Raw genomic sequence first — 15,189 nt, 5'->3', positions numbered from 1 at the left:
AAAACACTGCCGTGATTACTCGAAGCCAACATGGATTTGTCAAGAACAAATCCTACCAGACGAATCTGATCTCATTTTTTGATCATGTAACCTCCCTTGTGGACTGTGGGAATGCTGTAGACATAATATAGCTCAGCTTCAGCAAAGCTTTCAACAAAGTGCCCCATGATATCCTGATTAGCAAACTAGCTAAAAGTGGGCTAGAAGAAACAGCAATCTGGTGGATCCACAGTTGGCTACAGAATCGGACTCAAAGAGTGCTTATGAATGGGATCTTCTCAAACTGGGGAGAGGTAATGAGCGGGGTACCACAGGGCTCAGTCCTGGGCCCAGTGCTCTTCCACATTTGTATTAATGACCTGGAGGAGGAGATGCAGGGAATGCTGATCAGATTTGCAGATGACACAAATTGGGTGAGATAGCTAATACTTTGGAAGACATAAACAAAATTCAAAGTGATCTTGATGGACTGGAACGCTGGGCAGAAAACAACAGAATGAAATTTAATTGGGATAAATGCCAAGTTCTGCACCTAGGAAAAAGAAACCAAATGCACAGTTACAAGATGGGGGATACGTGGCTCAACAACACCACAAGCGAGAAGGATCTTGGAACTGTAGATCACAAACTGAATATGAGCCAACAATGTGATGTGGCTGCAAAAAAAGCAAATGCTATTTTGGGCTGCATTAATAGAAGCATAGCTTCCAAATCCTGGGAAGTACTAGTTCCCCTCTACTCAGCACTGGTTAGGCCTCATCTGGAGTACTGTGTCCAGTTCTGGGCACCACATTTTAAGAAGGATGCAGACCAGCTGGAGAGGGTTCAGAGGAGGGCAACAAAGATCGGGACTGGAAGCAAAGCCCTATGAAGAGAGACTGAAAGAACTGGGCATGTTTAGCCTTGAGAAGAGAAGACTGAGGGGAGATAGGACAGCGCTCTTCAAGTACTTGAAAGGTTGTCACAGAGAGGAAGACCAGCATCTCTTCTCGATCATGCCAGAGTGCAGGGCACAGAATCATGGGCTCAAGTTACAGGAAGCCAGATTCCGGCTGAACATCAGGAAAACCTTCCTGACTGTTAGAGCAATATGACAATGGAACCTATTAGCTAGGGAGGTAGTGGGCTCTCCCACACTGGAGGCATTCAAGATGAGGCTGGACAGCCATCTGTCAGGGATGCTCTGACTTGGATACCTGCATTGAGCAGAGGGTTGGACTTGATGGCCTTGTAGGCCCCTTGTTGTTGTTGTTCAGTTGTTCAGTCATGTCCGACTCTTCATGACCCCATGGACCATAGCATGCCAGGCCTTCCTGACTGTCCTGCGCTCTCTCCCGGGTGTGCTCAAGTCCATATTCATTGCATCGGTGATGCTATCTAGCCATCTCATCCTCTGCCGTCCCCTTCTCCTTTTGCCTTCAATCTTTCCCAGCATCAGGGTCTTTTCCAGTGACTTTTCTCTTTGCATTAGGTGGCCAAAATATTTGAGCTTCAGCTTCAGTATCTGTCCTTCCAATGAGCAGTCAGGGTTGATTTCCTTTAGGATGGACTGACTTGACCTCCTTGCAGTCCAGGGGACTTGTAAGAGTCTTCTCCAGCACCGCAGTTCGAAAGCATCAATTCTTCGGCGCTCAGCCTTCCTTATAGTCCAGCTCTCATAGCCATACGTTGCTACTGGGAAAACCATAGCTTTGATTATATGAACCTTTGTCAGCAAGGTGATGTCTCTGCTTCTTACTATGCTGTCTAGGTTTGCCATAGCTTTCCTCCCAAGGAGCAAGCGTCTTTTAATTTCATGGCTACAGTCACCGTCTGCAGTGATCTTGGAGCCCAAGAAAATAAAATCTGTCACTGCTTCCATTTCTTCCCCTTCTATATGCCAGGAAGTGATGGGGCCAGATGCCATGATCTTTGTTTGTTTAATGTTGAGTTTCAAACCAGCTTTTGCACTCTCCACTTTCAGGCTCTTTAGATCCTCTTCGCTTTCTGCCATTAGGGTGGTATCATCTGCGTATCTGAAGTTGTTGATAATTCTCCTGGCAATCTTAATTCCGACCTGTGATTCATCCAACCCGGCGTTTCTCATGATGTATTCTGCATATAAGTTGAACAAGCAGGGCAACAATATGCAGCCTTGTCGTACCCCTTTCCCAATTTTGAACCAATCGGTTGTTCCATTTCCAGTTTTAACTGTTGCTTCTTGACCCTCGTACAGATTTCTCAGGAGACAGGTCAGGTGTTCTGGTACTCCCATCTCTTTAAGAATTTGCCAGAGTTTGTTGTGCTCCTCACAATCAAAGGCTTTAGTGTAGTCAATGAAGCAGAAATAGATACTTTTCTGGAATTCTCTTGCTTTCTCCATGATCCAGTGAATGTTGGTGATTTGATCTCTAGTTCCTCTGCCTCTTCGAAACACAGCTTGTACTTAGGGATGTACGAAAGTGACTTACCTGTTCGCGGATTATGTTTATGGTGGGGGGGAGAGGCGTTCCGTCCCCACCCCGGAATCTTTGACGGGGGTGGAGGTGCTCCATTCCTCCCCCCCAGAATCCTCAAACGGCCAGCTGTGCTCCGCGGCAGCTCCGCGGAGCAGCCGGCCAGGCCTAGCCAGGCCAGAGCCGTCTGCAGCCGGATTTCCGGCCGCGGAGGGCTCTGGGTAAAAAACAAGAACACCATTGTTTGCGTACGCAAATGGCGGCAGCTACTAAATATTTACATAGACTATGATGGCGAAAATAAAGGGGAACGCAAATGGTGTAGCGGGCACTATTTGCGTCCCTTTTTGAGTCACCATTTTAGCCTATGTAAATCTCTATGTAGGCAAAAATGGCGAATGAAAAGGGGATGCAAATAGCGCCCGCTACGCTATTTGCCTTCCCCTTTATTTTCGCCGTCATAGTCTATGTAAATATTTATGTAGACTAAGACGGCCAAAAAGAAGGAACGTAAATGGCGGCGGCCGTAGCTGCTGCCATTTGCGTATGCGGTGTTTTTTTTTTCAAACCCACCCAGCCATGATAGGCTACGTAAAGATTTACGTAGCCTATCACGTCTTTTTTTTTACCAAGACTAGAAATGGCGGTAGCAGCTGGTCGGAAGACCAGCTGCCGCCAGCACCACCGCCGAAGCCGTAGGGGTGGCAGGCCATTCTGACACAGATTTCGGGGGGCCGAATGCACTGGCATTCGGCCTCACCGATATCCGTGGCGGAATTCTCTGCCATCCATACTGTACTTCCAGTAGTTCTCGGTTCACATTAAGGATGGACTAAAGTCCCTTACCTGGTCCTGCAGCTTGCTTCGCGATGGGGGGGGAGGCGCTCCATTTCTTCCCCTGAAATTATTGGCGGGGGGGTGCCCCGCCCCTCCCGGCCGAAATTCAGGCCGAGGGGAAGGTGCCCCATCCCTAGCCGCCGAAATTCAGGCCGGGGGGGGGAGCGCCCCGTCTCCCCGGCTGCGAAATAAAAAAAGTAAATTGGAAAAAAAAAACATGATAGGCTACGTAACGATTTACGTAGCCTATCACGGCTAGATTTTCAAAGTCAGCCATGATAGGCTACGTAAATCTTTATGTAGACTACCCGTGCCCAAATAAGGAATGCAAATGGCGGCGCCCATGGGCACCACCATTTGCGTACGTGCTTTTTTTTCCCCCGCCAAAGTTAGCCGTGATAGGCTACGTAAATCTTTACGTAGCCTATCATGACTGCCTTTGAAAATCTAGCCGTGATAGGCTACGTAAATCGTTATGTAGCCTATCACTTTTTTTTTTTTACTTTACGGGGAAATGGTGGTGGCAGCAGCTGGTCGGAAGACCGGCCGCCGCCCCCGCCCCCGCCGAAACACTGCCAAAACGCCGCCGGGACCCGCCGCCGAGAGGGACATTCGCATGAGGTATGTCCCATCCCGGGGGGGGGGGTGGCGGGGGGGTGGCGGAGAATTTCCCCAACAATTTCGGGGGGCCGAATGCATTGGCATTCGGCCTCTTGGAGATTCATGGAGAAATTCTCTGCCATCCCTAGCATACTGCTGAAGCCTAGCTTGTAGGATTTTGAGCATAACCTTGCTGGCATGTGAAATGAGCGCAATTGTACGGTAGTTTGAACACTCTTTGGCATTGCCCTTCTTTGGAATTGGAATGTAAACTGACCTTTTCCAGTCTTGTGGCCATTGTTGAGTGTTCCAAATTTGTTGTCATATTGAGTGCAGCACTTTAATAGCATCATCTTTTAGGATCTTAAATAGCTCAGCTGGAATACTGTCATCTCTGCTAGCTTTGTTGTTAGTAATGCTTCCTAAGGCGCACTTGACTTCACTCTCTAGGAAGTCTGGCTCAAGTTCAGTGACTGCACTATCATGGCTATCAGGGACATTAAGATCTTTCCTGTATAGTTCTTCTGTGTATTCTTTCCACCTCTTCTTACTCTCATCTGCTTCTGTTAGGTCCCTGCCTTCTTTGTCCTTCTTTTCCTTTATCCTTTATGTCTTTGCACAACACGTTCCCTTGATATCTCCGATTTTTTTGAAGAGATCCCTAGTCTTTCTCATTCTATTGTTTTCTTTGATTTATTTGCATTGTTCATTTAAGAAGGCCTTCTTTTATCTCCTTGCTATTCTCTGGAAATCCGCATTCAGTTGGGTATATCTTCCCCTTTCTCCCTTGCTTTTCACTTCCCTTCTTTCCTCAGCTACTTGTAAATCCTCCTCAGACAGCCACTTGGCTTTCTTGCATTTCTTTTTCTTTGGGATGGATTTCGTTGCTGCCTCCTGAACAATGTTACGGACCTCCGTCCATAGTTCCTCAGGCACTCTGTCTATCAGATCTAATCCCTTAAATCTATTCCTCACCTCCACTGTATATTCATCAGGGATATGATTTAGGTAATACCTGAATGGTTTAGTGGTTTTCCCTACGTTCTTCAATTTAATCCGAAATGTTGCAAGAAGAAGCTCATGATCTGAGTCACAGTCAGCTCCAGGTCTCATTTTTACTGACTGTATAGAGCTTCTCCATTTTTGGCTGCAAAGTACATAATCAATCTGATTTCGATATTGACCATCTGGTGATGTCCATGTGTAGAGTTGCCTCCATTTCCTTCTCCAGTGGACCACATTTTGTAAGAACACTCTACCGTGACCTGTCCATCTTGGGTGGCCCTGCACGGCATAGCTTATGGCTTCATTGAGTTACACAAGCCCCTTCGCCACAACAAGGCAGTGATCCATGAAGGCGTGTAGGCCCCTTCCAACCCTACTATTCTATGATTCTATGATCTTCTGCTCTCACAGCTCTGTGAGTGACCCTAATGACCCTACACAACCAAAGAGGCAAAGTGGCATATTTTATACTAGGGTTCAGCACAACTGGAAGGAAGCCCCAGGGTCAAACCCAGTCCCCCAAGAAATACAAAAGCTGCCCCACCCTTGCCATGCCAACTCAGAGGGAGCAGTGGTTTGAGCACCTTTCCCCAACCAGATGTTTTCGACAATGACTCCCAGCATTCCTTATTATTGACCATGCTAGCTGGGACTGATGGGAGTTGAAGTCCAAAACATCTGGAGGCTACCAGGTTGGCGAAGCCTGGGTTAGAGTAATGCTAGCCAAGGGAGCCTTTTACCAACTTCAAATGATGAGTGAATTCACCTCTGGGAAGCCGACAACCAGGGCATGAAGTCACAAGTCCTCCCCTGCTGGTGCCCACCCCTAACAACTGGTACTCACAGACATATTGCCTCTGAAACTGAAGGTTGCATATAGTAGGGATGTAAGAAAGTGACTTACCTGTTCGCAGATTATGTTTATAGGGGGGGGAGGCGTTCCATCCCTTCCCCCGGAATCCTCGCTGGGGGGGAGGTGCTCCGTTCCTCCCCCCGGAATCCTCGAATGGCTGGCTGCGCTCCGCGGTAGCTCCGTGGAGCAGCCGGCCAGGCCCAGCCAGGCCAGAGCCGTCCGCAGCTGGATTTCCAGCTGCAGAGGGCTCTGGGTAAAAAAAACAAAAACAAACCACGTACACAAATGGCGGCTATGGCCGCTGCCATTTGCGTTCCTTCTTTTTGGCCATCTTAATCTACGTAAATATTTACGTAGACTATAACGGCGAAAATAAAGGGGAACGCAAATAGCGTAGTGGGCGCTATTTGAGTCCCTTTTTCATTCACCGTTTTAGCCTATGTAAATATTTACGTAGGCTAAAATGGCGAATCAAAAGGGGATGCAAATAGCGCCCGCTATGCTATTTGCGTTCCCCTTTATTTTCGCTGTCATAGTCTATGTAAATATTTACGTAGATTAAGACGGTAAAAAGAAGGAACGCAAATGGCGGCGGCCATAGCTGCCATTTGCGTACGCGTTTTTTTTTTTTAAACCCACCCAACCATGATAGGCTACATAAATCTTTATGTAGCCTATCACGTCTTTTTTTTTTTTTTACACAAGCCTGGAAATGGCGGCAGTGGCAGCTGGTCGGAAGACCAGCCGCCGCCGCCGCCGCAGCCGCCCGGAAGATCTGCCACAGGTAAGTCTCATCCCGGGGGGGATCTGCGGGGTGGCGGGGGGGGTGGCAGGCCGTTCCGCCATGGAGTTTGGGGGGCCGAATGCATTGGCATTCGGCCTCACCGAGATCCGTGGTGGAATTCTCTGACATCCCTAGCATATAGCCTTCAAGACTTATAGCTGTTGACCAGACACACATATGTCTAATCTCCTTTTAAAGCCAATACCTATCACCATATCTTGTTGTGACAGGGATTTCCATATGTGAATGATGTGTTGTGTGAACACAGGCTACCTCTTGTCTGCTTCTTGGGGTGGATGATGGAGGTATCATGGTGCCTGGAGATTTCTCTCCTTCCTCATCTGTGGAGTCCTCTGCAGGAGTGAGCCCCTAACAGCTGCTTCCAGAGATGAAACTCCAGGGAGAAGGTCCCAACCAATCTTGGAGTCTGATGCAGAGGATTTCAGTTCTGGATCCTGGACTATGATAACAACAGTGGTGTAGTGTAAATGTTGAAGTACAGGCACTCATCATGACAGTCCCCATAGCCACGCCTCCAAGGAGCGATGAAAAGTGCCAGTAGCTGTGTTGATCCATATCAACAAACCTGTACTAGTAGTTTTCATCTCCACCAGGAGCAGGTCTTTTGTAAAGCTAATGGATCTTAATTGTCCATTCATGACCAAGCCACCAAGCTCACAACAATATAAAGCCTTACACAGCTCAAGACCGCAATACCTGATGGAACGTCTCTCCTGAAAAGAACCTACTTGGACACTACGACTAGCATTTGGGGCCTTCCTCCAAGTGCCTCCTGTGAGGGAGGCTCAGAGGGTGGCAAGAAGGGAGAGGACCTTCTCAGTCATGGCCTGCCAACTTTAGAACTGTGGCCCGCCTGGTGCCAGCCAACACCGTCATCTGGTCAGACTATCCTTTTCTCCCAGGCATTTAATGGCATATGAGGGGGCACTTAAGTCAACCTTCTTGAACAGGTCTATTATTGAAATTGTTGATTGAAATTCTTTTAGCTGTTTAAATTATTTTAAATTTTGTATGTTACATTTTTTATTATAATGTTCTATCATGTAATATTGTTTAATGTTGTGGTTTGTGTTCTTTTGTGAACTGTTGTGAACTGTCCAGAGAGCTTTGGCTATTGTAGGCTGATGTAGTGGCAAGAGTGTTGGACTAGGAGCTGGGAGATCTGGGTTCTAGTCCCCACTCAGCCATGAAAGCTCACTGGGTGACTTTGGGCCAGTCACAGACTCTCAGCCCAACCCACCTCACAGGGTTGTTGTTGTGAGGATAAAATGGAGAGGAGGAGGATAATGTAAGCCGCCTTGGGTTCCTTGTGAGAGGAAGAAAGGCGGGGTATAAATGCAATAAATAAATAAATAAATAAATAAATAAATAAATAAACAGTACAGTTTTTTTTCATATTTCCTGACCGTCCAGTCATTTTAATATAAATGTCAATTTTGTCTCGTTTTTAATTTTTTGTAAAAAACTGAACGCTTTTATCATAGGCTCTATGCTAATCAACGCGTGCAGTAAAACTACCAGTGTGACGAAGGAGGAAACTCCATTTACTTTGTCCAGTCAGGGCCAGGCTTCTTGAGCTAGCGACAATCAGACGCCGCCCCCTGGCTTGTCTGCAGTGGCAGGGAATTCAAGAGGCGGTCGCTAAGCCCCATTCAGCGTGTGGGAGCCAGGAGGGTGAGTTTTACTGTTATTTCTACCATCATTCCACCCATAAAGATTCTTTCTGTCCTACATTCAGTTTCATTCGGACTTTTCAGACTCATATTTCGGTTCAATGGGCTGTTAGCTATTTTTTTTTTTATTACAGAGGAATATTACATAACCCTGTCCTGTTTTTGTCATCCCAATATCCCGTTTTTGTCTCAAGGAAATATGGTCAGCCTACTATTAGGCTGTATAAAAATGAAAATAATAACAACAATAATAATAATATAATTGCTGGGAAAATCCATCTTCCAGACCCCCAGCTACTGTTTGCAGCTAAGCACAGAGTGAACAGGGAGGTCTGAGAGGGGTGGCAGACGATATAATCAACCCTGCTAATCAAAAAGTCCCCAGCTCTTTGACTCTGTAAGCCTTGGCTTCACTATATTAGTGCACGATGATGATGATAATAATGGCATATGTTATAGAGATTACTGAGAAAATGTATGCTGCATGGTGCTTTGAACACTTGAAACCTGCTATATAAATGTTAAGTTATAATATTTTATAATATGTTTTATAGTATATTATTACCTGGTCTCTCTCTCTCACTCTCTTTCACACACACACACACACACACTCTCTCACACACATGCATGTGCATCCAAATAAAATAAAAACAGTCGATGTCTCCAGAATGGCGTGGTAGCCCTGTGAGTCTCAAGGGTGTGTGTTTCCTGGCCATTTGCATGCTATATCAGCAGGCTGACGGGACAATACATCACTGGGCTCCTTCCCAGAAGAAAGGCCTCTCAAATTATGTAATGCCCTGTACCCTTTACATTTATTAAGCTTTAAAAAATTTACTGTTCGCCCAGCCCCTAAAAGACTTGGACTGCTCTCCTTACCTATTGAATGAGCTCTGCTTCAGGCTTCCTATGAATAACGTGTGCTGGGATAGGTTGAGATTTGGAGGAAATACAGTCCTTTATTTGTTCTGAATGGATTTTTATTTTACTTTTTGGACTTCTGCACATGACCTAAGCCTTTGGTAGCTGTGGGGGAAAATGGAAAACAGCCCTTGTTCTTTGTATCTTGTTAACTGATCGATAGATAGAATGGATAGGCAGTCTCTCTCTCTCTCTCTCTCTCTCTCTCACTCACACACACACACACAGCCAGCCAAAACAGGAATTAGTTTAAGACTGGGACCCTATTGGGTTGCTGCCTGCTAGATGGAAGCCTCCAAGTATCTTATGCTCTGCCTGGCTGCTGCCAGAAGGGCAGAAGGAGTCATGGAGGCCATTTTTGCCTCTCCGTCCTCCTATTTTTCCCCCTAGACAGGTGTGCTGGTGGGGATAGAGCCAGAGTTGGAGAGGCCATAGGATTTTGCATATCCCAGCCTTTTCCCTGTCCTCTCCTCCCCCTGGAATGCCCCCCTTTTGACCTCTATGAGAGAATTCGAGGGTGCTTTTGTGACCTTGGAAAGAAGGTACCTTGGTTCTTTCTGTGGTGGCTGTGCAGGGGTAGGGGGAAAGATGGGATCTTTAAGTCCCTCTCCCAAATTTATAGCAGTGTCTATGGCTTCCGGAGTGGGAATCTGAAAAGTCCTGTGGTTCCTGGAATGCTCTCCAGGGATGATAGGATGACAGCCTAAATTGATATCTAGCAACTACATCTCCCCCTGCCCCTATTTTTTACTCTATAGTAGGTGCAGGGGCACAATCAGTATTTTAAAATGGTTAATAAAGAACACAATGGATTACTGTGGTGGTGGGCAATATTTTTAGCAATGGTGTCTATGAAGGTTTGAGGCCTACAGAGGCAAAGGGGAAAAAAGTTCAAGCTTAGAGGCCTGAGGGGATGGGTGAGTATCCCTGAGACGAGTAGTTTCATTTCCCCGGTTAAGTTTCAGTTTCATTTCTCCTGTTAAGTTTCATTCCCTCAGGGTTGAAGCAGTACTTTCAGTTTTGAGGGAGGAGGGTATATAAAGAGAGTGAGAGATCCAGTGAGAAGAGTGTGAGAGCAGAGCCAGAAGACCAGAGCAGGAAGAAGCAGCCTAGAGGAGTCTATGTGCAGCTAGGGTAAAGGAACTTGCATGTTGCAACTTTTTTGTTTTAATGCCTTTTGTATCACTCAGCTCTATTGTGTAAATACCTTTAATTGTGATTTGCTTGTTTTAAATTTACCCATAAACTGTTGCGTTAAACCCCAGGTGTCTGGAGTGTCAATCACCCATGTCTACAGCCTAAACCCCACGTTATTAGGAAGGGGAAGTTTAAAAGAAGGAAGGTAGGACTCTTAAGGAGGTAAGAGATCCTTAAGGACTTGCTCAGGGGGTCCAGGTCAGAAGGGGAACCCTGACTGTGCTACAAAGTCAGATCCAAAATATGGGATTAAGGATGTATGAGAAATTCATTTCAGTTTGTTATGGGATGTTGATCAGGACTTACCCAGTTCACAACTTCTGGACTGAACATGGACATATGAGAGTCTATACATTTCTAAGCTTGCAATGTGATTTGCAGACCAAAAAAATGTGTTTGACAGCATGTGTACATTTGAAAAATGGGCATGAAAAAATGCTTTCTTTTGAAAAATGCTCACAAATATGTTTTACTCAATGGGAGAAGAATGTGTACATTTCAAATGTGCATACATTTGGAGAAATATGCATGGATTTATATGTGAAAGGAAAAAAAGCAAAGCTCACAATCTCTCAGGATTCCCTTAGCCCCCCACTTCACTTCAATGCCCAAACATACACAGACAAGAGGCTTCGGTCTACAGCTTTTAATCCATTACTTCACAGGGTTATACAGATGCAAATTCTCAGAGAACTCTACATCTACAAGGGAATGCCTTCAGGGGATCCAAATGGAATTTACAAGAGTTGCCCACCGTTTGAAGAGGGAGGCGGTCTCACTAACCTAACTTAAGGGGGGGAGGTCCCTCTCTTGTTTTGAGGCCTCTAAGCACAGTTTTTCCACACAAGGCCAATCGGGTAGACCATCTACGTTACGCCCCTGCCCTCTCTCTCTTTGCTCTGCGCTGCGCCTGGCATCTATTAGGTCAACCTCCTGTTCTCTGCCTCTCATGGGGGGTGGCTGAAGAGGGACCCTCAAGCTCAGCCATCTGTACATTTGTAACCTGAGAAGCAGGCCTACTCGTATCTGGACTAGCCTAGGAAAACACCTCCCCCATGTCTGATGGCTCTCCTGCTATCTCACTCCCTGCGCTCAAAAACACCCCTGACACAATCTGATACAGACTCAAGTCAGAATTACTTTCAAGATGGAATTCGGAGAACTCCAGCGAGCTCACATTTCGCTGATTTGCACCTCCCTATATGAGAGAGGACCACTGTAGAGTGCACTTACATATGCACCCAATTCCAGTCCTATCACAATTGGCCCACCGGTGCTTGTGTTGTTCCCTCCCATCTGTCAGTGCTCATGGGCTCAAATTTACCAAGCAGGGATGACAGGTAGGTAGGAAGCCACCATTTCAACAGTCCCACAATGACCCAGAGTGATGATATAGCAAAGTATTGTGGGAATGTCAAAATGGTGGGCAGCTTGCATGAGCATGCTGCAGATTATGGTGGCACTGCTGCTGTCTGTCATGGTACTGCCAGTAAGCCTGCAAGGGCAGGGAGTGGGGGGAGGTGAACCTAGGTGGGGGACTGAGCCAGGGTGGGCTACTGGATGACAGCCTGCCAGGGGAGGCCCTAACATCTGGAGCCAACTTTGACCCCCATGCTCTGGTGTGGAGTTGCCTCCTGCCTACTGACCCAGTGAAGGGCAAACTCTGTGCCATAGTCAGACAGACCTATGAGGAGGGTGATGTGCTTGCCATCCTTCTGCAGAAACATATGAAAAGCACAGAGTGTAGTATTCACCACAGAATTCAGCTTCCTAACAGATCTACATCTTGTGTCATATCATTACAATCCCATCATGGTAACCCTATATCTCTCTTGCATATCTATACCTCATAGGATGCACAATGACATTTGTTATGGTATATCAGATAATGTGGAATAAAAAGCAGGAAATAACAGTACAAAAGCAGTATATCTCATGTGTAATGTGCCCCAACAGTTATCAGTGCACTTCAATATTGCTATAAAGCAGTAGTGTAGATCTAGCCCATCTCAGCTTCCTTTCTTCTTCTTGTTGGTTGTTATTGTGGTGGTGGTGTTTCAGGCCCTCAGGGTTGTGAAGTGTGTGTGGACAATGTATGATGAAATTTCAGAAGTTCAAGGAAGCTGATAAATAATAAGAGCTTGGCTGCACCTAAGGGTCACCACATGAAAAGCAGCCAGGCTGCCTGACTGATCAGGACTTGGATGGCTCCCTCCAAATGGTGCTTGAGAATAGCTGGAAGGCCTTGCCTTGAAGTCATACTGAGAGTGAGGGAGACATTTTGGTTAGGGATGTCAGAGAAATCTGTTGGGGGTGTGTATGTGGAGTTCAACAAGTTTTCCTAGGTTTGGTCCCTGGGCTTTGTTCTGGTTCCCACTGTGATGCCCGACTTGGTCTGCAGTGAGTCAGGCCAGTTCATGGATTTTCTGGGCATTTTGCTCATTTTTTTCTGCAGGTTCTGCAATTTGCACAAATTTCTGAGCAATTTGATAAAATTATGGCCAAATTTGTGCAAATTGCTCAGAAATTTGTGCAAATGCTTAGAAATTTGTGCAAATTGTAGAACCTGTGAAAAAATGCACAAAAAAGTTCCCGGAGTTTGGGGGAAAGCCCACAGCTTGGCTCTCAAGCGCAAATCATGTCGTACATGCCAGAACTCAGTCGAGTAAAAAAACACCCTGGATTTCCCAGTGACGGACATCCCTAATCAGTGGGCTTTTCCCTTCAGTCCTCTCTCTCTTGGTTGGCTCACAACTTACAGAAGGAGAAAGCCTGCCATCTAGCAGTATCTCTCTATGTCTCAGCCTGACTTCAAGGTGAGGCCTTTCAGAATTCTGATCACTTAAAGCCTGGCTGCTTTTCATGGGGGTAAGTGTAATACGTGTAGCCTGGCTGCATTGCTTCTAGTGAACAGAAATCAGGGCAAGAGGGTAAGCCCTTCTCCTTCCTCATCTCTTGCTGGAACGGAATAAACTATGCAGAATTTCCACAAATCAGCTGGAGGATGGAGCAGGCCTTGAGTGGGACTGGTGGGAGGAATGGGGAAAACAACAGAGGCAACAGTGGGCCATGGGAAAAGCTGAGGAAAGGTTTTTAGTGTCATCCTCCTACACCCTCCCACAAACTTCTAAATTAAGTAGTGTATTCACCCAATTCCCCTTTCAATACTCTAATTCCTTGGGTCCTCCCCACCTCCCTGCTCGCAAAGGTTCTTTTCTTCCTTTATGACCATCTCCTGCCCTCTTCTCTTGTATATGCTCCATCAGTCCCTAATAGGAATAAACACTTTTTGAATCAAGAGTTTGATTGCTAAGACCCCAGGTAGCTGATTTCAAGAGCTTCCGATCTCTACAAAACAGCTTGGAATACTGTTGATGGCTATGAAAAGAACAATTTTGCTACTGATGCAGGCTGAAACAAGCAAGTGGTCTGAGTTCAGTTTATAGTGAATACACAGATTTCTGTTTTCTAGAATAGTTTTCTGGAATAGAGAGCTCAGTCTTCATAGACTTCTATGAGCAAGCAGGTTCCCATTTGGGACCCAGTTGGAGGGCAAAACCTGCCCCTTGTGTTCAACGGGAGAAGGAGGCAGGTTTAGTCCACCCCAGGGATATCCTCAGTGCAATGCTTTACATTCCCCCATTTGAGGAAAAACTTGCCATCACTCCCATCTGGAAAAATGAAGCATTGCACTTGGGGACAACCCCTGCACAACACCCCTGACGCTGGATGGCCTGCTCTCTACCAACATGAGGTTGGATCATATGCCCGTGTGAGCAGAATATGCAGAAACACTGTGTACCCTCCCAGGGCTGCTTGCAGGCCCTCCATCCAGACTGATCCTGCCCATTAGTACAACTGGAATGCTTCTAGATTTGTTATAAATACAATTTGTGGACACAGCTGCAGGCTGAATATGGTGCACGTTTCCTCCCTTTTCCCAAAGGAAGATGAAAGACCCCTCTTACCTCATGCATCTGATTAATCTGCCAGTGGGAGAGCTTTGAACCTCAAAGCTCAAACTTAAGCACATTGTCACTTGGGAGTCAAGTGTTGCACATTTTCTTGGCTGGAATATTGAGCTGTCAACAGAGAGGGTGATGTGAGATTCACGAAAGCTCTGTGATGGCATAAGGGTTTTTCCTCTCTTCTACAAATGAGTTTTCTAAAGGATACATATCTTCCGGGCAAGGGAGCCCACTTAGCTTCTAAGCGTGTTCCTCAACTGCCTTTCAAGTTGATGTAAATCATTAACCATTTCTGAGATGGTGCCTTCGTTGTTAAGCAGGAAAAAGCCATGCTATGCCTGCAGTAAGGGGAAGGGGTGTGTGTGTGTGTGTGTGTGTGTGTGTGAAATGAGGACCACCCAGACATATCATTTGAGCAAGCCTCAAGGGGCGGCGGGACGACAAATTCAAGGCCCTAAACTGTGTGTGTGTATTAATTCAATTTGGGATGCGGGTGGCTGTATGCATAACTCTGCCTATCTGTTGGTGGCCAAGGCTGGGTCAGTTGGGGGTGAAGGAAATGGCAACTGGACTACCAAAAGCAGAGTTGTATTGCTGCTGCTGTCACAAATGGTAGGGGCAGCAAGATACAAGTTTATTTTATTTTAATCAAAGAAGCTGCCCTGGCTATTTTTGCAAAAGGTAAGGGGAAAATTTGGGAATATAATCCACTGAAAATAAAAGGGTCCCCAAATTCGCATCCCATAAACAGGGCTGTAATATTTGGGGATTATTTCAGTACAGCTCTGTCTGTGTATATCAGTTCCCAACATTCTGCAGGATTGTAGTGTAACCAAGAAACTGAGTCCGGGAAGAACTATGCAGATAGGGGTGGGATCAAGTCTCACTAGCTGGG

This window comes from Heloderma suspectum, chromosome 3, assembly GCF_057233095.1.
Source record: "Heloderma suspectum isolate Gila_16-S chromosome 3, 16-S_ref, whole genome shotgun sequence".
Taxonomy (NCBI): domain Eukaryota; kingdom Metazoa; phylum Chordata; class Lepidosauria; order Squamata; family Helodermatidae; genus Heloderma; species Heloderma suspectum.
This window is presented reverse-complemented; position numbering follows the sequence as displayed.